We start from the raw sequence: 22,131 nt of genomic DNA, 5'->3' as shown, positions 1-22,131 counted from the left end.
ATTTTTGGCAAAAGAAAGAAAGAATAAAGAAAGGAAAGAAGGAAGGAAGGAAGGAAGGAAGAAAGGAAGGAAAAATAGAAAGAGTCCTACAATACATACTGCACTGTTTAGACAGTTGTTCATAGAAGATTCCCTGATTGTGCTCTATAATACTCTATGTACACCCATACATATCTTCATAGGCTGGGGAAAGGAGACTCGAGAATTACCCAAGTCGCCTTAGAGAATATGGCTGGAAGTGAACTCTTTTCACAAAAGTAATGAGTTCTAGGATTCTCTTGTGACCTCTGAGGTTCAAAACCTGTAGTAATGACTGTGAGAGGTTAAAATGGATTCTAGGCCAGCATGGAAGTGAGAGCTCAGAAGCACAAGCCCAGACCTGATGGTCTTTCTTTAGAGAACAGGGTTCTGAGCCCATGGACACCTTTCAGAATGCAGGACTACTTGTTACACATTGTGGTGAGTTTTATATTTTCTCATATTGTGCTTATGCAAAAAAAAATTACATCAAAAGTTAATTGATTCTGCATATGTGAATACATTAAACACACTGGTGATTAATAATGCATCTGAGTTAAGGAAAGAATCAATAGCCTTTCCCTCAGAGGTAATTTAACTAACTGTGAGTCCAAAGTTGAATTCGCTACATTCTCTTATCTGAGCCTTCCAACCTGTGTGTCTATTCAGTTAATTTAAATCTGTAACTTGCTGAATACTGCCTTATGTATCTCTCTCTTCCTGTGTGTCTGCCTTCTGTCTCCGTGTTTGTGTCTATCTGTGTACTCTGTATGTATGTCTGTTGGCTTTTGTATCACCATTGCCGGTCTTAAGAAAGACCTTTGCAATATTTTCAGGAACATCAAGAAAACCCCATTACATGGAGAAGGAATGGTATAGTATACAGAAATCTTTAACAGAGTTTTAAAAAGGATGAGGTAACTGGATCCAAGTGATTATAGACATTACCGTTTATCAATCAGTACACATAATGGTATATTCATTTTGGAAAGTTATGCTAAGTCTCTGCATTTCATGCTTTCAGCAAATGACACGCAGGCAGTTTCTGGACATGCCTGGAAAAAGTACATAAATTACCATTGTATTAATAAATTATCATTGCACCAAGGCATCACATTAGGTTATAAAAGTTGATTGAAATACAAGGAAAATAATGTTTGTTTTTACATTGTTCTTTGAAAAAAAAAAAGCTAAACCATAAAGTTGAATACACAGTAGAACTGCAGTTTTAAATCTTAAATTTCTTCAAGTTGCACTAACTATAGTTGTAAGGTCCAAGAAAAGTCACCGTCTATTAGAAGGTAAGAACTTTTGTACACTGCATTGCCACACTTGTGGTCCTGCCAATGCGTAGAAAAGCACCATGGTACAAGACTCCATGGACTTCGGCTGGCTGTATTCTTAGTAAGATATTTGGAATTTTTTTTTTTAAAGAACCAGCTTATAAGTGTATGAAGGTGATTCTAATGAAGTCTCTGAATTCTGACAGAGATGGAGTTCCAGTTGATCTTGTCTTTTCCACTGGGTTTTATCAACTGAGTTGTTCTACAAAGTGGTTTCATAAAAATAAGCAAACACTGCATGGCATTGACAACAAAGGTGTTGCTTTTTACAAACTGACAATAAGTCTTCATTGCTAAGGAGCAGACTTACACAACTCACTATGTGTGAAGAGGTCAAGCATGTGCCTCCAAGCACATTGGCTTTTATGTTCCACAGTACTGGTAATGGGAAGGGCTTTGCTATCTACAAAAAGTGAAATATATATACAGAACCAACCAAAAAGACATTGATCTAAAATTTGTCCTTCCTCCAAAATATGCTAGGTCAATGATGTCATGAATTTATTGTGAATAACCAATCAATATCTAATTTGACTTAAATACCCAAAGCACCCTTGTGAAAAGTTTTATATATATATATATGTGTATATATATATATGCATTTATATATATATATACACACACATATATATACACACACACACATATATATACATATATATATATACATATATATATGCACATTGCATATGTACATGAGTGTAGTGTGAGTACTGGTGGATACACCAGTGTTATAAATTATGAGAAGGAGGTTTCTATATCATTTAAAGCATAGGCCTTTCATTGGAGCAGTCTACCAATGATCATTTAAATTTCAGACTATTCAAGCCTATGACTTTATGTGTAACTTGCTCTTTACCTCTCTGCCCCTGTTCCCATTTATCTGTTCTCTTCTCTGTCTCCCATAAATCACTTCCACCTGCTTTCTATTCCGTACATCACTTTTTCCATCAAGAAATTCCACCCTCCAATTCTTGTCCCAGGAATTGGATGTTAGCGTTTTTTCTTACAAGCAATCAGGTGTGAGACATCTCCAGAATTCTGTGGATTACCAATGGGCATAGAAAACTGCCTGCCATTCAAATATCTCAGCAGGTGTGGAGACAAGTATTTACAAATATAAGCCTGGTGATGGGCCATAGAAATGACAATATCAAGATCCTGCTAGCACTTAGTTCTCTACCAATATAGCAATAAACATTTAAAAATACACAGACACACCTGCATAAAAGTTTAGAAAATTAACTTCAACCCATGTAGAGACTTCAGAAAGGCCAAAAGAGGAAATTGGAGACCACAGGATGGAAAGTCACTTTGATTTAGAATAGTCTGACCCCAAATGAAGAATAATACATCTGCCCCAGTGTTCTGATTGCTGGGATTATGCCAGCAGCACTTGCATGTTTGATGTCTATAGAGTCAAGCAATGTAATCACACCTTGTATATCTGAACAATGTTGGGAGCTATTAAGACAACACAATTGTCCTGATCTCTGAATTGGGCCTCTTCCCCCTAGAAGAAAAGGGGGTCAAAAGCGGGCCACCAACGCACCGCTCAGAGAACAACCACAGATTGTTCCAGCCTCAAGTCAGTGCAGGATGTCCTGACCTCAAGATGTACCCTGATATCACCAAGTTCCTGCTTCCCCCGTTTAGTCGCCAAAAGAAAAATTTCTGCTGCCCCATTCCTCCTGCTGAGAAGTACTTCCCCTTTTTGCTTGTGCATTTAAGCCTTGAACCTTGCTAATACAGTGACACCTTGATGTTATTCAGAAGGGTTCCTCGCACTGGGTATCCTTCTTTTCTCTCCCCCCATTTGGTTCTTAGGAGAAGGTCCCCTGGAGACCCTTGAATAACTGGACCTGCTGGATGGGTGAGAACAACATAATTTATATTCTTTTAAAATATTTGACTGTTTTTCTATTTACACTAACACAACATTAACATCCTAAAACTATAAACATCCATAAAATATTTTTTTTTCTGTAGAGAGCAAAAGGAACTTGTGGTCAAAAATAAGCTCTAAGGTAGCCAGGAATATAAAACCACAGAGTTCTCTCTCTTCAGTGGAACGAAGTACACTTTTTTTTTCTGACCAGAAGTGAGGGAATGGATGTAGTAAGTGGCATGGTGAGCTGTGCTAGATGTAGTGCCACAAAACACCTGAAAGTCCCAAACTATAAAGTTGTCCCAGACAATCTTCCCTTGATCATTGTTTCTCAGGCAATACAAACCAGCCTTGCAAGAGATGTGACATGTATCTTGTAGCTTGGTGTCCTCTACACTGTATGCTCTATCCTCCTCTAGGCCCTTTAGTTTTAGAATCCAACTTTAAGAAAAACTCACATAGACTTTGCAAAAGACTTTTGAGGTAGTCACACTTTCATCTTGACTGTGCACAGAGGATTGAGACAATTATTACCAAGAAATTTCTTTCCAAAATTATACTGTGCTTAATTATTCCTAAAATTAGCCACCCTGGGATCAGAATCTAAAGTTACACTCAACATTGTCTACAGGGAGAATGGATAGCATACTTACTGGTTTTAACAACTCACAAATCCCTGAGTTTGCTCAAGCTCAGAACATAAAATACCAGCAATCTCCAACCGCAGATATTTCCAATCCTGAAAATCCATCACCTACAACTAAACCCTATACAAAGCCTGCCTTCCACTCATTTCTCTTCTGCTTCTCCTCTGAGCAGAGGCAGCCTCCCTCCAGTGTTCTTCCCAGTCATTATCTTGTGTGTGGTTAATTGTCCCATGGGGCTTTGTAGTTTATCTTGACTTCTGAGTACCAGGAGACTTTTTACTTCAGATGTTAACACAGGCAGTGGGAAAGATTTTCTCTGAGTGCTGTAGGAATTTCATTGGCTATAACCCACAACACACCCACAACCAGTGCGGAAATAATTACAGAGTGGTATAGAACTAGATTTCTTTTTAGTCTCATGGATTGTTACTCTACCAGAACTAGTGTTTGCAGAGAGCCCACATTTATATCACCTAACCAGTAAACATCAATCATAGTCTTTCATTCTGACTAATGAACTCAGAGCTGAGCCAAAAAATTTCTTACCCCTTTGAAATTTTAGCTTTTTGATATCTTAACTTATAATGACCCATAGAAAATATACTTTATCATATACTTTATCAACACCCAGCAAAATGCTTCACACAAAATTGTCCAAATATATACCAGAAATTTGAGACTAGAATTTCTAATGTACAAATACTAATGCCTGCACCAGTTCTTTTGAAATATATTATAACTTTTACCTTGGCTTTTTGGGGGCAGATTTGTCAATTAGTGAGTCTATGGATTTTTTTTTGTTTCATTGTTTGTTTGTTTGTTTTCCTATTGAGAGACATAAAAGGGGTTTGATCCAGAACAAATGAAAAGTGGACAGGAACTGAGAAGAGTAGAGGGAATGGAAACTCTTCAAGATATATTGGATGAGAAAACAATCTTCATCATTTTGGATAGATACTTAGTGATGTTTTCTGGCTTCAGTATTTGAGTATTTTATTGAGTATTTTGCATCAATGTACATAAGGGTAATTGTTCTGAAAGTGTCCACAATGACATAAGCATACTTCAGCCTCTCAAACTAGGGTCGTGAGTGTTACTAATGTGCAAAACATGATTTTGCAACAGTACTGCGTGAGTCACAAGGGTTACAAATATTAAATTTTGCACATGAGGAGCATTCCACCTCTGTTAAGGAGTCTGTTTATTGTTGTTGTTATTGAAACTCTTTTTACCAATGCTGCATATTAATGGAAGTTTACATAAAACATTTGTGCTTCCTTTATGTCGACATTCCCAAGGAAAAGAGAATGTGTTAATCTGTATCTGCCTTTGAATTTCCCTCAGACAAATGTCCTACAAGATTAGACTGCGACACAATATGGAAAAAAACCTGGTGTCTAGAGTCTACAAAAAGAAAAGAATTCACACTGAAGCCAAACCCTATGAAAGTAATCAATCCAGTAAAGCCTTTGCTTTCACTATCACAAAAATGTCATAAAAGAATTTATATTGAAGAGAAATCCTACAAATACAAGCAATGTGCATCAGGTGCATCTGTGGACAACAAGAAGTGTCATTACAGCCATCTTCTAGACCCTGTGAGGACACTCCTCATCTGTAGGCAACAGCACTTCCGCTGCATCTGTTGCCATGGCACCCAACATGGCACCACTTCCCTTTCACATGCTTCCCATTCTCGTGCACTGAATAAAAGAGTGTTCCCTCTTCGCACAGACCCTTCCCTTCTTCTGACCTCTCACCATCCTCAGAGGCTGCTTCTGCCAATAAATCCTCTCACATGGCACCTGAAGCTTGGTGTGATATGTCCAGGATTTTGCCTGCCTCTTCTAACAAATATGAAGAAATGATTTCTGTTACCCTTGTGACTCATGCAGTATTGTTTCTGTTACATAAACAAATTCACGATAAAGAAAATTTCTGTAAGTAAGCTTCTAGATGCCTTGACAGGAATGAATGCATTCACAAGTAAATGTAGGAAAGAACTCACACAAGAAACACACTATTCATGTGACCTTTTGATGAAGACTAAACATCATAGTTGTCTCTCATGATCATTAATAGTTGTGGGAGCTTGTATTTTGAATTATTTGAAGCCGATTTTAAATTTTAATGTATGTGAGGCAAATCCATTCACAAAACTTTATTAGGCCATTGTCATATTCCTTCTGTGGATCCTGGTCATCTTCTTTTGCATTTTCACTTGGTGATACCCGCCCCCAATGTATAGCATGCATGCTGATCATCTCTGTCATCCACTGTTTATTTAAATATCAGACTGTGTATACTCATACTTTCCAAGTAAGGTGCTTGTGAAGGGTTTTGTGTGGTTGTTCCTGGTTTTGTTTCTCAGATTTTCACAAAATCCCTAGAGATGATGCTTGCTATCCAGCCTGATTTGGGTGTCAATCATTAGGCAAGGCAACATTTGAACTCTTTATTTTTATGTGTCAGCCTCCTGAGTACATGTCCAATGGTAGAAGATGTAACCCTAACATTTACCGTTTTGTCAACATATTTAACAATTTTCATGTTCAGATGTTTAATAGAAGAGAATATCAAAAACATTAAATAGCTCATCAATCAGAGATGGAACCAAGTAGAATAATCAGCAATCAACTGCATATCTCACAATATATCTCACTTGCTATGGCTATGTGAATATTATTTGATACTTCATGTTTCTTCATGTTCCCATTAGTTATGTTTTGGAACTGCATCTTTAAATAGTGACTTCTAAGGGAATTATCTAGAAATGGTAGATACTGTAACAGCAAAAATTAAATAGAAACTTTTATGGTATGTGTGTGTGCATGTGTGTTTGTATGGTATTAATACAGTGATTTTGGCCATTAGTAATATAAGAGAGAGAGAGAGAGAGACACTCATATTTTTACAGTGATTTTTCGGCATAACTGATATATGCAGATTGGAAGACAACTTTGTGCAGTCTACATTGAACATTTCGTTAAAGATTTATTTATTTTATGTATATGAGAACACTATAGCTCTCTTTAGACACACCAGAACAGGGCACCAAATCCCATTACAGATGGTTGTGAACCACCATGTGGTGGCTGGAAATTGAACTCATAACCTCAGGAAGAGTATTCAGTGTTCTTACCCATAGAGCCATAATTCTAGCCCCTGCACATTTTTTATATTTTGATTAAGGTCAGGTTTCTACCTTTCCATCCTACAGACATTTTACACTGAGCCTTCTCACAGATGCTCAAAAAAAGCTTAGTCTTTAAAACAATAAATATTGTCTTCTTTCTTCTTGTAAAGATATTATCATTTCAAGATGTACTAAAAGAACAATTTGAATAATAAATCTTATTTGAAAATAAGATTGTTTCTCTGTATAGCACTGGCTGTCCTAGAACTCACTCTGTGGAACAGGCTGTCCTCAAACTCAGAAATCCACTGTCTCTGCCTCCCAAGTGCTGAGATTAAAGGCATGTGTCACCATTGCCTGGCTTATTTTAATTTTTGATAGCACAGTAGGAGTCAGAGTTTTTTGGCCCCACCCCAGATGTCCTTCCATATGGTTGACTATGTGTGTCTTATGTTGAGCTGCCAAACAGTTTCTTACCCTTCATTGACTACCAGCCCTGAAAGGACAGCCATCCCAGAGGGCATCTCAGGGTGTAAGGAGGGAACCTAAACAGAACCCTGGGGAGTTTCTATGAGCTAAGCTATAATAGCATCTCTGGGAAGGCCTTAGTCTAGATGCTCAAGAACCATCAGTAGTTGAAGCATACCTATGCAGATACAGCATTGCCAAGAGATGTATTGTACAAGACACTTAAGCAATACTTACTATTATTACTATTCCCATTATAGCATAAGATACTATCCAGGATGTGTCAAAAGACCCTTTTAAGTTGTCCCAAACTTTTCCAATAAACCCCATATCAAAAGCAAGAATGGACACCCTGCTCTCATTGAGCAAGGATATACTTTTTCTGAGAGTACTGAATCATTTAAGACTATGTTAGCTCAAGTTTCCTTGCTGAAATGGGACAGTTTGTTCATAGGCCTGGGAAATATTTTGTACTTAATAGCATATAAAGCAAATGGTATGAATACAAGGATCACAGACAAGTAGAGACTTATCTCCCACAAGTGCAGCCTCCTCACGAAAAAGTTCTGAGGAGGAGCAGGGTTTGTCCCTTTTCTACTTTTCCCTGGATGGTTGGGTGTCCCATACTGCCATTCATCCTGGTGTTGTGGATTCCTGGGGAAAAACACAAACATATCCTCAGCCCTGTGTCAGCAAGGGAGCAGGTGACTGACGTTATGAAGTTAGGGCACCACTCCACTATACTAATGGAAGGGGGTTTTCCTGGGTAGGAAAGCCCAATGTTTATAGACAGGGTTTAGTCCCTGATCATCAAAGCTGAGGAAGTTTAGGTGAAACAAAGCCTCTACCTCGGTAAGTTAATGATCACATTTGGACTCAGGGGAATGAGGCCCTGCATAGACAGCAGTCCTTACAATTGTGGGTGTTCCCCTTTTTAAGCCTCAGGTCAGGTCCTGTGGGCCTAAAGAGGCAGCTGCAAGGCAGGAGATTGTTGGAGTCCAACCAGAGTAGGCTGCGAATTTGATGAAGGATTCTTAAGTGTGGGAAGGCAGAATTATCCCTGGCACAAAGTTCATGCCATGCAACCGGTGGAGGTGGGAGGCTTGCAGTTAACACCAAGCATTCAAATGCCTTCAAATGATTTCACCTTCTCATCACCATCCAATGAGTCTGCCAAGGCTAAGATGGCTGGAGAAGAGGCAGTTATGGACACATATACACTTGCCTATTTCTAACAATATTGTGAGTAGCAACAACTTCCTCTTTGGAAAAAATTTAAATTAGAAATGATGTCCAAAAGAATCAGAACTAAAGAGGTGGTAGGGAACTATACCATAATGCCACACCCACTCCAGTAAAAATTGCATGACAGGCCCAAAAGCTTGGCCTCAGTCCTGAGGCATATTGTTCCAAGGAAACTTGTCTCCTAGAACTATTCTGTTGTCCCATAAACAGATTTGTTTCAGATTCGTCCTTGCAATAGTTGGTGAATGGTTCTGTGTGCCTTCTTTCAGTATTGTTTTAATATAGGTACCTCCAAGGAATGATTTCTCAAATACTTAATTAGGTTGAACTTTGCTTCCTGGCCTTCATCAATGTCCTAGGCAGTCCTTGAGCCTACAATGGGCTTGGAATTTAGTAACTATGACCTATACAGACGAATTGACTCCAGTATTGAAAGAGAGATATTGAAAGAAATAAAGCATTACTATTTACGATATACAGAGTTAGAAATTTCAGAGCAAGCTTAACAAAGTAAGTTTAGAATTCTTATTATAGTTATGTATGGCAGATTTCATTACTTAATAGAAGAAAGTCCGCCATAAAATCACTTAGAATAACAGCCAAGTCACTCCCATATTTAGGAATTTACAATGGTTTAGGAAGAAGATCCTGCTATGGTTTAAGGAGGAACTAGAGTATTGCATTATTCATGAGAACATTAGCTAGACCAGAATTCCCTAGCACATACTTTCACCAGCCCAGAGGAATAATGTAGTTAGGCATTTACTAAGAGCTGGGTGGTGGTGGGATAAACAATAAATCAGAAATAGAACTATGGCTTGCACATGAAAGCCCTTGCCCCGGGAGCGGAACGACTTCACACCTGGCTTCTAAGGATATAGCTGACCTTAGATAGAGCTGACTTTGTCTCAGTTGTTTCATTGCCTAGATCCCGCCAGTCTTTATGTATACATTCTTCTGTTTTGTGTAAAGAGTCATTAAGAATCGAGTAACCTCAATGTACCTTGAGTGATGTGTCACCTCACTTCCTTTTTTTCTTCTGTATTATAAGGCTGATGCTCACTTTGAGAACTTACATTCAGATCAACACTCCCTTGTGTTCTTGTCTGATTGACACTCGACACTGACTCCTTGCCCACCTGAATACTGAAATCTTGATTCTCCCACGGGTTGAGGGACCGCCTGAGTTCAGTATGTGTCACCCGAATTCACCATGAATTTCTTGGCTTGAAAGAAAACCCTCGTCGACGTATCAGGGTCTCAAATGTTCTCAGAGCAAAATTCATGGGGATAGACCTCCTGCCTCAGTCCATGTTTCCAGAACAGAGAAACTTACATTCATGCCACTGATGAAAAGGAAGAACCTAAGGGATTTTATTTGGGGTTCCCTTAAGTGGGAAGGAAGTCTACCAATGGCCAGATGAGACACAGGTGTAAATTCATAAGAAAGGGGAAAATTGTGGAAGGAGGAAAGTGGATGTTGGACTCAGTTGTTTTGTGCTTAGTGAGGGACTTCCATGGTAGTTAGGTCATGCCTCTGTGCCCACATGGTTGGCCCAATGGAGGAATGTCATGGGTGGTGTGTAGGGTAGTCCTTGTTGTGGATTGCCCTGGTGTTGTTTGTATTTTGATGCTAATTCTGCTTCCTCAAATGGAGCTGCCCCAAGGAGGAGTGGATCACATACTCTGGTGATTTAATGTGAAACTTCTCCCCATTTAAATTGCTCAAATTGGTCAAATAAAGACTGAAGCCTGTGATTGGGCAGTGGAAGGAAAACGTAGGGCTGGAGGTTTTAGAAAGGAAGAAGAGGGGAAGGAGGAGAGGCAGACAAGTAAACAAAGGAGATAGTGGAAGATGGAAGAAAAGGAGGTGGAAGGAAGATGGAGCAAAACCACGTGGCCTAGAGAAGACACAAGGAGCAAGGGATCTACACAACTAACCAGTATTTATCCAAAGATGACCTGCATCTTAGTTATCTTAACTTCTACTCATTTCACTCAAGGAATTCCCATGCAGAGGGAAGATAAATTAGAATGAATATTTGCTGGGCAGTGGTGGCACATGCCTTTGATCCCAGCACTTGGGACACAGAAACAGGCAGATTTCTGAGTTCGAGGCCAGCCTGATCTACACAGTGTGTTCCTGGAAAGCCAGCACTAACTATACAGGGAAACAGGCTCAAAAACAAAACAAAACAAAACAAAGCAAACAAACAAATATATGAATTAAAAAAAAAGAATGGATGATTTTAGCACATAAACAGAATAAGAAATCCCTACATGGAGAAGGTCTTTGAATTTATACTAAAAAGAAAAAAATGAGACTTTGACAATTAGTTGGAATGGACCCACCTGAAATAGTGGTACCTTTTACTAATGCAGAGATTGCCTCCTTAGGGGTACAAGGTGAATCTTGGTAAAGAACATGCAGTAACTTCTTGGAGAGATTAACGACGGATACCATAAAAGCAAATGATTTCATTTCATAAAAAGAACTACTTGGATTCTCCCTCATAAAATAAAGAAAACTCCATTATCTGGAGCCCCTACATCTTATGCTGAGACTAATAAATCAGGAAAGGCAGGATATAAATCAGAAGATGTAGGTCACTGAATGTCCTTATAAATCAGCTCAAATATCTGAATTGTGTGCAATACTCAAGGTGTTGTCAGATTCTCAAGAGTCTCTTAATATAGTAACTGACTCTCAATATGCAGAAAGGGTTGTTTTTCCAATACAGACTGTTGATCTTATTCAGGAGGAATCTGAATTGACTTCACTATTTTTTCAGCTACCACAATTGATAAGAAATAGGAGTCATTCACTATATAAATCACTCATAAGATCGCATACAGGTTTGCCAGGCCCTCTGGCACAAGGTGATAATGAAATTGACCAGCTATTGATAGAAAGAATAAAAGAGACTTTAGAATTCCATAAACAAATCATGTTAACAGCAAGTCTTAAAGAAAGAGCCAAGGGAAATGTGAGGCAATGTCCTACTTGCTCATTATACAATCAAATTCCATTACCTTCAGGAACTAAGCATAAGGGTACAAAAAGAAATGTCATTTGGCAAATGGATGTATTCCATTTTACAAAGTTTGGTAAACTGAAATGTGTGCATCATACTATCGACACTTATTAAGGATTTCAATTGGAAACTTCCTCAGCATCAGAAAAGGCTGAATCTGTAACTACCCATTTGTTAGATGTTATGGCCATTCTGGGAATACCCATACAAATCAAAACACACAATGGTCCAGCATACATCTCTAGTATGATGAAGCAGCTTTTAAAAATGTTATTACATAAAATAAACTACAAGAATATCATATAACCCTACATGACAATTGATTGTGGAGATGTCTAAGAAAACTCTAAAGGGGATACTTAACAAGCAAAAGGGGACAACAAAAATCTCCAAAATTGATTATATAATGCTTTATTAACCTAAGTTTTTAAATGCTAATGAAGAAAACATTACAGATGCTAAAAGTCATTCGATTGTGGAAAGAACTACTAAACTAAACCAGCCTGTTTATATTAAGGATATTATGAAATCAGAATGGAAAATAACAAATGTGTTACACAAGTGGAGGGGTTATCCTTATATTTCCACAGGAAAAGAAAAGCTATGGGTTCCTTTCAAGTTGATAAAAATGAGACATGTCAAAGGAAGACCTCCTGAATACCTTGGCTATGGAGAAGGAAAGGGAGACTAACAATCAACAAGCTAGGTGCTATATACGTGGTGATGTTTATGTCTCTGTATATAGAGACAGCTCTGGAACTGGCTTTGACTAAAATGTCTATACACACCCAATAACCCCTACTGGGTACAAAATTCTCATGACTTTTTACATATCATCCTTTAAGATGGCATGAATGGAAATGTATATTGTAGTTTGACTATGTGATCAAACTAATCTCTGAAGAAAGGCAGTTGTCTTCCTTTATTGATCTTAACTAACCAGTCTGTGCACCCTGCATGCTCCATATGAATGTCTTTCCAGAATTATATGTTGCTTGTAAGTTTGGTATAGTGCAGGATGAAAGAAGAGAAAGACAGCACTGCTAAGATTCACACTCCAGGATGTTGAGATTATGAACCTTCCATTCTGTCTCCTTGTTTGATTCTACCTCAAGTACATTGAAGCTGTTTCTTCTAAATAGTTGTTTCCAAAACTTTTCAAGAATATCTAGATCACCTATTCAGCCTTTCAGACTGCCATAGTCAAGATTTCATCTAAGCGATGAACTTTCTCAGCACATAATGCCTGGAAGGCAAATGACACTAACTAGTCCTCCTTTGACCAAACCAATTTTCCTGTTTTTTCCCTTCAGCCCACAGAAGGGATTTTTTCACCTCAATTCAGCTATAAGCAGACAAAAGAAGATCATCGTATCAGTATCTTATGTTGTGGTGGATGGTTCTGGTTATTTTATGAATCATAGATATGTTATCATTTTAAGGAATATTTCACAAATATTGTAGATTTAGACAGGGAGGGAGCTAGAGAGATTAGACTCAGGGACTTCTACCTTTCCTTTCCTCTTCTCTATTCTTCCTTCTTAGGTAAATAAAAGTCACAGGGAAGATAAAGATGGGATATAGTAATATAGAAATTAGAATATTGACAAATAAGAATAGGTTGTCAACTTTACTCTTAAAACATTACATGGCCATATCTTACAGTGATAGAAATCTTTATAATTTATGTAGCATTGAACTTATAATTTCTTACATTTCTACAGAATTTATTTCAATAGAGTTAGGTTTTCAATGGTATGAAATTCATAGATTGATGTAAAAATTGGGAGTAATATTATTGTTATTAAATAAGATTTGTACCCAGCCGGGCGGTGGTGGCGCACGCCTTTAATCCTAGCACTTGGGAGGCAGAGGCAGGCGGATTTCTGAGTTTGAGGCCAGCCTGGTCTACAAAGTCAGTTCAGGACAGCCAGGACAGCCAGGACTACAGAGAAACCCTGTCTCGAAAAACCAAAAAAAAAAAAAAAAGATTGTACCCATGCCACACATTTACGAATACAAAGCTTAGACTGGGTCCTTCTATGTCTGCTATTACTAAATATTTTTAGATGATTGAAAATACAAGTTAAGGGTCAGATAACAGAATCATAGTCCTGAGTTAATTATAAAGTTTTTGTTTTTGAGATATTTTAATCAGAAATGATTGAGAGTAGTCAAGGCTTAACAGTTCAGATATACTTTGCATAGATAGATAGTTTTCAAAGGCGTCAGAAGTCCACAGAATACTACAGTTAAGGCAATTTCATTATTAAAGATCACTCGACTAGAGACATATCTGCTCCTGACAGCATCCATTCTTTGTATAAACATGAAATGCATATCAGTGGAGTTGCTCCAGTTGTGGCGAAATAGCCACCAGAGAAGAATTGCCTCACTTCATCTACAGACAAAAGTCCTGTCCAGGAAAAGGACATTCTATGTGGAAGAGCAACTAATAGATCTGCCAAGACAGGCTAAGCAGTCCTTCAAAATTCTGCTTTACAAAGTTCTGACAGATGATCCTGGCCAGAAGGCTGAAGACTGATGCTCCACCATTTTGAAGGAATGAGGGACTGTCCAGGTTGTCAACTGTGTCTACAGTTTGGTTGGGTTTTGGAAGCTATGTTTTATGCTTCCTATATGTTCAGGTAACATTTAGGACATGCTTGGATTTCTATCTTACAGCTGCTGAAGTCTTGTTGTACTCTCATAGCTAACTCAAGATGTTTAGCATTGACTGACATGATATATATTTGAGAGGATGGTTTTCAGATACAAGTTAAAACCAGGAGATAATTCAGGTATAGAATTGTAAGCCTTTTAAGTTAGGATAGATGGTAGTGCTTTATCTAAATGGAGAAGATGGGTGGCCTGGGTGTTTAGGGTACTTTTACTTTTAAATTTTCATAATTCAAGAGTTGTGCTCAATTTATATGTGAGAGAAAAGATCCTTTAAGTTGAACAAAAGGGATTGAACAAAATGTGGACTGCCCTGGTGCTGTTTGTACTTTAATGCTTATTCTGCTTCCTCAATAGGGGCTGCCCCAATGAACAGTGGACTATATACTCATGTAATTTCATGTGAACCTTCTCTCCATTTTAACTGGTCGAATAAAGGCCAGAGCTTGTGATTGGGCAATAGAAGGGAAAGGTGGGGCTGAAGATTTTAGAGAGGGCAAAGACAGAAAAAGAAGAGGCAAATGAGGAGATGAAGGAGGCAGGGGAAGTTAGCAGAAGAAGAGGTGGAAGAATGATGGAGAAGACCACATGGCCCTGAAAAGCCACAGATAGCAAGGGTTCTAAAAGCTGGAGAATAGAATAGTGTAGTGGAATATCTGCCCAAGACATGCAGCTTATATATATTGTAACTGAGTTGTGTGTTCTTTGCTTAGCTATTGGTGTTGGAGTTTTACTGAAACAAGTCCTTAGTACCATCTCCTGAATGGTCAGTCCTAATGTGAAGATGTCAGGAGGAATGAAAATAAAGCAGAATGTATAAGACAAATGACATTAAGAAATAAAAAAGAGGGTCCCATACTTGATGCCCCAGTGATGTATCATGCAAGTAGTATGAGGTAGAAGTGGGTGGATTGGTGGGTGAGCACTCTCAGATGCAAAGGCTAGGGCTTATGTAGTGAAGAATTCATGGGACTAAGAAGAGCGGCCAATATTTGGAATGTAAATACATGAAGTAATTGATAAAATGAATGAAGGCAAAAAAAAGTAGTGAGAAAGAAACAACGAAAAACAGAAAGAATCAAGAAAACCATGAGCTGATTCTTTGGGGAAAAAAAAATCAACAACTTACACAAACCCTTAGCCAAACTAACTAAAAGTCAGAGAGACAGTATCCAATTTAAGGATATTGGAAATTGCAAAAGAGTCATAACTAAGGACAGTGAGGATGTTTAAAAAATAATTATGTCTTTCTTGAAAAACCCATACTCCACAAAATTGGGAAGGAAATGAATGACTTTCTAGACATATAACAATTACCAAAGCTTAATCAAGAAAAGGTAAAATATCTGAATTATCTTATAACCCCTAACAGAATAGAAGTAGTCATTAATAGTCTCTGAACCAGCCGGGCGTGGTGGCACACGCCTTTAATCTCAGCACTCAGGAGGTAGAGGAAGGCGGATTTCTGAGTTTGAGGCCAGCCTGGTCTACAAAGTGAGTTCAAGGGCAGCCAGGGCTATAAAGAGAAACCTTGTCTCAAAAAAAAAAAAAAAAAAAAAAGTCTCTCTGAACCAAAAGAGAAATGTCCTGGGCTAGATATTTTTAGTGCACAATTCTAACCGACTGTCAAAGAAGAACTAATGCCAATATTTCCAGGAATGCAGGGGTGATTCAATATATAAAAATCCACACGGCTCAAGAGATGGCTCAGAGAGTTAAGAGAACTGACTGCTCTTCCAGAGATCCTCAGTTCAATTCCCAGGAAACACATGGTGGCTCAGAGCCATCTATCATGTGATCTGGCACCCTCTTGTGGTGCTCAGACATATATGCAGGCAGAAAACCATACACAATAAATAAGTTAATCTTTTTAAAAAATATACCAACATAATTGTATTACTCATGGTTTTCTGGAGTCACAGAAGTTATGGAATATCTCTCTATATTAAGAGACTTTATACTAATAACTTGCAGTCTACAGTCCAACAAGCCCTACAATGGAAATCAGTGAAAAAGAAGTCCAAGAATCTAGCGCAGTCCCATGATGCTACATGTCTTGCCTGGTCTTCTGAATAACCAGGATTCCTGAAGAAGTAAGTTCCAACAGATGTGCTGGCAAGTAAGTGCAAGCAGGTGAAGAAGAGTGAGACATCCTTCTTTCATCAGCTTTATGCAGGCCTCCAGCAGAAGGGATGATCTACATTAATGGTGTATACAACTATGCCTTGCTTTGGAATTTGATCTGTGCCAGGCTGGCCTTGATCTCAGAGTTCTGCTTTCCTTAGTCTCCTGAAATTAAAGCCATATACAACCTTATCTAGGCCTAACCATCTCATGGCCTCTATGGCCTCAAGGACTGAATAAAAGTGTTCTCATCCCATTTCACGATGTAAGGCAGAAGCCTGTTTCTTAAAGCCGCAGATCTTGATCACAGGTATTTCCTCTATTCATGGATGGTAGTGCATTCCAGGTTTAGTCAAGTTGGCAACCAGGATAAGCAATCACAATAATGCACCATAGGAAAAAAAAAGTGAAAGAAAAGCACCGCATAAATATCTCACCAGACGCCAAAAATGTGTTTGGCAAAATTCAACACCCCTTTATGATAAGTTTGGAGGGACAGAATGCAAGGGGTATACCTAAACAAAATATAGGCAATGTTTAGCAATCTAATACTCAAAATCAAACTAAATAGAGAGAAATTTAAAGCATTTGCATTAAAATCAGGGACAAGAAAAAGCTGTCCACTCTCCCGTCATCTCTTCAGTAGAGTACTAGAAATATTAGCTCAAGCAATAAAGCAGCTTAAGAGATTAAGGGGATACAATTTGGAAAAGAAGAAATTCAGTTGATATGATAATGTATATTATAGCCTCCCCTCCCCCAACTTGAAACCTGCCTGCCAAGGTTCCACTGTTTACATCAGGATGGAACTTCCCGCTCAATCGTTCTGCCACGCCCATTGCTGGAGCCCACCGCTTTGCTGTTCCGGAGCCATACACGTGGTCACCCTGCTACTGGACTCCAGGATTATTTGTCGGGAATCGGGCCCCCCTCCCCTCCTTCATAACTGCGTGTTGAAATACTAAAACTGAGCTTTGATCAGGATGACTGTCTTAGCTGCATCTTTCTCTCGCGCTGCCTAGCCCTTCTTCTCTTCCAGGTTTCCAAGATGCCTTTCCAGGCTAGAATCCAGACATGTGATCCGCTGACTGGACACAACAGTAGATAAGTGAGCCAAAAAATTCTACCAGAAAATTACAGTTGATAAACATTTTAGTAAAGTGTCTGCATACACAATTGACTTAAAGAAAGCCTTAGCCCTCCTACACACAATTGATTAAAAGGGTTGAAAAAGAAGTTATGGAAACAGAACCCTCCACTTTAGCCACAAACAAAAGAAAATACCTTCAGTTACCTCTAAACAAGCAAGTGAAAACCTGTAGGAGAAGAACTTAAAGTATCTTAAGAAAGAATCAGGAAGATATCAGAACATGGAAAGATCTCCCTTGTCCATGTATCAATAGGATTAACATAATGAATATGTCCATCTTACCAAAAAGCAATCTAGACATTCAGTACAATTCTTATCAAAAATTTAGCACAAATCTTCACAGATCTTGAAAGAAATATTCTCAACGTTGTATGGAACAGCAAACAAAACAAAAACCACAGGATAGATAAAATGTTCTTGAACAACAAAAAAAAATCTGGAGCTATCAATTTCTGTAACTTAAAGATGTATGGCAGAAAAATAGTAATAAAAATTTGTATGGTACTGGTATAGAAAGAAATAAGTAGGTGGATTAATGGAATTCAATAGGAGACCCAAAATTAGACCCACACACCTACAGACACTTAAATTTTGTCAAAGAAGCTAAAACTATACAATGGAAAGGGGAGAACATGTTCTATGAATGATGCTGGTCTAACTGGATGTCATCATGTAGAAAAAAGCATATAGATCCATATTTAGCACTCTGCATAATACTCAAGTCCAAGTGAAGCGAAGACCTCATTATAAATCCAGACATACTTAATCTAATGGAACAAAAAGTGGAGAATAGCTTTGAACTTGTTGGATCAGGAAACAACTTCCTAAACTGAATGGTTGAGAAGCACCTGAAAAAATGTTCAACATCCTTAATCATCAGGGAAATGCAAATCAAAACAACCCTGAGATTCTACCTCATACTAGTCAGAATGGCTAAGATCAAAAATTCAGGTAACAGCAGATGCTGGATAGAATGTAGAGAAAAAGGAACACTCCTCCATTGCTGGTGAAATTGCAAGCTTGTACAACCACCCTGGAAATTAGTCTGGTGGTTCCTCAGAAAATTGTACATAGTACTACCAGAAGATCCAGCAGTACCTCTCCTGGGCATATACCCAGAAGATGTTCCAACTGGTAAAAAGGACACATGCTCCACTATGTTCATAGCAGCCTTATTTATTTTAGCCAGAAGCTGGAAAGAACCCAGATGTCCCTCAACAGAGGAATGGATACAGAAAATGTGGTACATTTACATGATGGAGTACTACTCAGCTATTAAAAACAATGAATTTATGAAATTCTTAGGTAAATATATGTATCTGGAGGAGATCATCCTGAGAGGTAACCCAATCACAAAAGAACTCACTTGATATGCACTCACTGATAAGTGAATATTAGCCCAGAAACTTAGAGTACCCAAGATACAATTTGCAAAACGCAAGAAAATTAAGAAGAAAGACCAATGTGTGGATACTTCATTCCGTCTTAGAATAGGAAACATAATACCCGTGGAAGGAGTTAAAGAGAAAGAGTTTGGAGCTGAGAGTAAAGGAAGGACCATCCAGAGACTGCTCCACCTGGGGATCCATCCCATAATCAGCCACCAAAAGCAGACACTATTGCATACACCAGCAAGATTTTGCTGAAAGGACCCTGATATAGCTGTCTCTTGTGAGGCTATGTCAGTGCCTGGCAAATATAGAAGTGGATGCTCACAGTCATCTATTGGATGGAACACAGGGCCCCCAATGGAGGAGGAAGAGATAGAACCCAAGGAACTGAAGGGGTCTGCAACCTATACGTGGAACAACAACGTGAACTAACCAGTACCCCCCTGAGCTCGTGTCTCTAGCTGCATATGTAGCAGAAGATGGCCCAGTCTGCCATCATTGGGAAGAGAGGCCCCTTGGTCTTGCAAACTTTATATGTCCCAGTACAGGGGAACATCAGGGCCAAGAAGTGGGAATGGGTGGGTAGGGGAGCACGGCAGGGGGAGGGTAAAAGGGACTTTCAGGATAGCATTTGAAATGTAAATGAAGAAAATATCTAATAAAAAATGAAAAAAAAAGAATGCAGACAGTTGATCTTCTCCAACAAGAGGTCTCTGAAAAAGACCCTGAGTGCAGGGTCTAAGCATTCCCACATCTGCAAGAAGTCCACATTGCAGAATTCAACAAAACATGAATGTGCATAGGCAGAGTGCTTTTCATGAACTAAGGAGCCATTTTTCCTCATGTAAGTGAGCAATCAAAATTGTTTAAAAATGCTATCTAATTCTGTCTTAATCTACAGGAAGTTGTCTACATATAAAAATATTTTAGCCTGCTATCATTCTCTCAAAGCATGCTGGGCTGAACTTTGGAAGTATTTAAAGAAATTCAGGAGGAAAAGCTAACTGGGGTGCCTATTAACATATCAATGCAGACATTGTTGCCTAGGTGCTTTCTTGGCTCCTGATTCTGGATCCAACCAGAGAACTCAGACTGCTTTCTCCCTCAGACTGAAATGCCAAAAATTAACCTCTAAGCACCACCAGCAGAAGAACAGGTAACTTCTTGGAATGCTGCAGGCTGCAAGTCTTAGGAAACTAATAAAGCCTCATAGGAAATTACAATACCCTATACAACCCCCTGTATCATGTGAGGAAAGTCCATATCTTAGTCAGGATATAAATATTAATAAAGCTTGCCATATGGTGGAATTGGTTTTTCTCTGGTGATACCCTGGGTTAACAGAACCTACAATATATGTTCTTCTCAGTCATAATTTGCAGCAATCTTGTTTTCATTTTCATTCAAACCTAAGATGTAATATTAATATCTAAGCCTGTGAAGACATATTCTGAATGGTGTATTTAGATCAAAGCCTGCATATACCTTAGTATATTAATGGAGAAATTAATGGAGAGTGTAACTTTATTCAGTAAATGTTAGTATTTACAGTCATATGATGGTGCTTTATAACCTACATTTTCTAATTCAATCAAATCTGCAATGGTCCCTCATATGACTAATATCTAAAATGCTCTCTTGGGATGTCTATTCAGTCCCCTGTTAAAAGGGAAATGAAGTAGCAAACAGAGAAACAGGGGAGTTAGGAAACATGGGAGAATTTGAGTTCAAGGAGCTTTATTGAGGCTTTAGCATAGAGAATTCCTGTGTACAAACTACAGATACTGCCACGGATCTAAGAGGATATTTTAGAAAAAATTCTGGAAATTATAAAATTAATTAAAACATCACCAAAAACCCCAGGTTCATAGTATCTCAAACTTCCCCAAAATGGTAAGATATCCATGACAGAATTGTGAGAGTGGCAGGAGAAAATACACCCCTGCCCACACCCCTGTTCTCCTGCCCATTTCCCAGCCCAACAGCTGCTCTGACCTTGAAGTTGAAAGGACCGGCTGCTGAATGTTCTGGGAGTAAGGCACAGCAACTTCAGCTTAAGGTGGTACCACAAATACTCCAGACTACTCTTCCACTATGACTCCTGACCATGATGTAGCTGAGATACATTGTCTTTTATATATGAAGGACAAGCCCCCTTTTAAAAACTGTATAACAGGTATTTTACTATTTTATCCCCACCTTTCAGAATTACAAGTCTTGCTTCAATTTAGAAATTGCCTTTCCTCTAATGGGCATGTTCAAGTTCATTCTATGCTTCTTGGTCATATACATGAAGGTAAGGATTAATTTAATTTCTTAACAAAAGCTTGTTGCTTTTCCTATGAAGGTAACTTAGCAAGATCTTACATTACAAATCACCATTGCACTCAGAGAAACTGCTCCTGCATTCCTGCAAAGCTGTTAGCTCAGCTTGGGTATTTAACCCCTGATGAGCCTATATCCCTGTAATTTAAAACAGACAAATGTTACACATGTCCTGTCTTTTGGAAAGTTTGCTTTTATTCCTGTATGTATGTACGCTTCATTCTCATTGTTATTTATGCCTTGGCCTAACCTGGGGAAACTTTCAAAGATATGATACAGTATTTGTTTCATTAGTTTATAATGCCAAGGGCTCAAATCAGAAAATACCATTGTTTAAACTTAAAAGGCATATTAAAATTCATGTTTGACTCTTAGTTTCTCATATTCCCCTGACATCCCCTATAATACACAGGGACATCCTATTGTAGAATGAGCTCATCAAACCTTAACAGATATAGATATCAAATTACAAAATAAAATTATAATTATTCATTTCCTTATAATACTTTATAGACCAATAAATGAGTACATTTTAAAAACTTTTATAGCCCCTAATAAAATACAGACCTACTAACTGGATAATAAAAATGACTGGATGTTTTTCTGGAAGAAGCTCTGTTCATGTACTTACAGGACTCTGCAAAGAATTTGTGTGTACATGAAGAAAAACCAATCCCCAAGG

This window comes from Mus musculus, chromosome 4 (assembly GCF_000001635.26).
Source record: "Mus musculus strain C57BL/6J chromosome 4, GRCm38.p6 C57BL/6J".
NCBI lineage: Eukaryota > Metazoa > Chordata > Mammalia > Rodentia > Muridae > Mus > Mus musculus.
The sequence above is the reverse complement of the archived record's forward strand: the minus strand, read 5'-3'. Positions refer to the sequence as shown.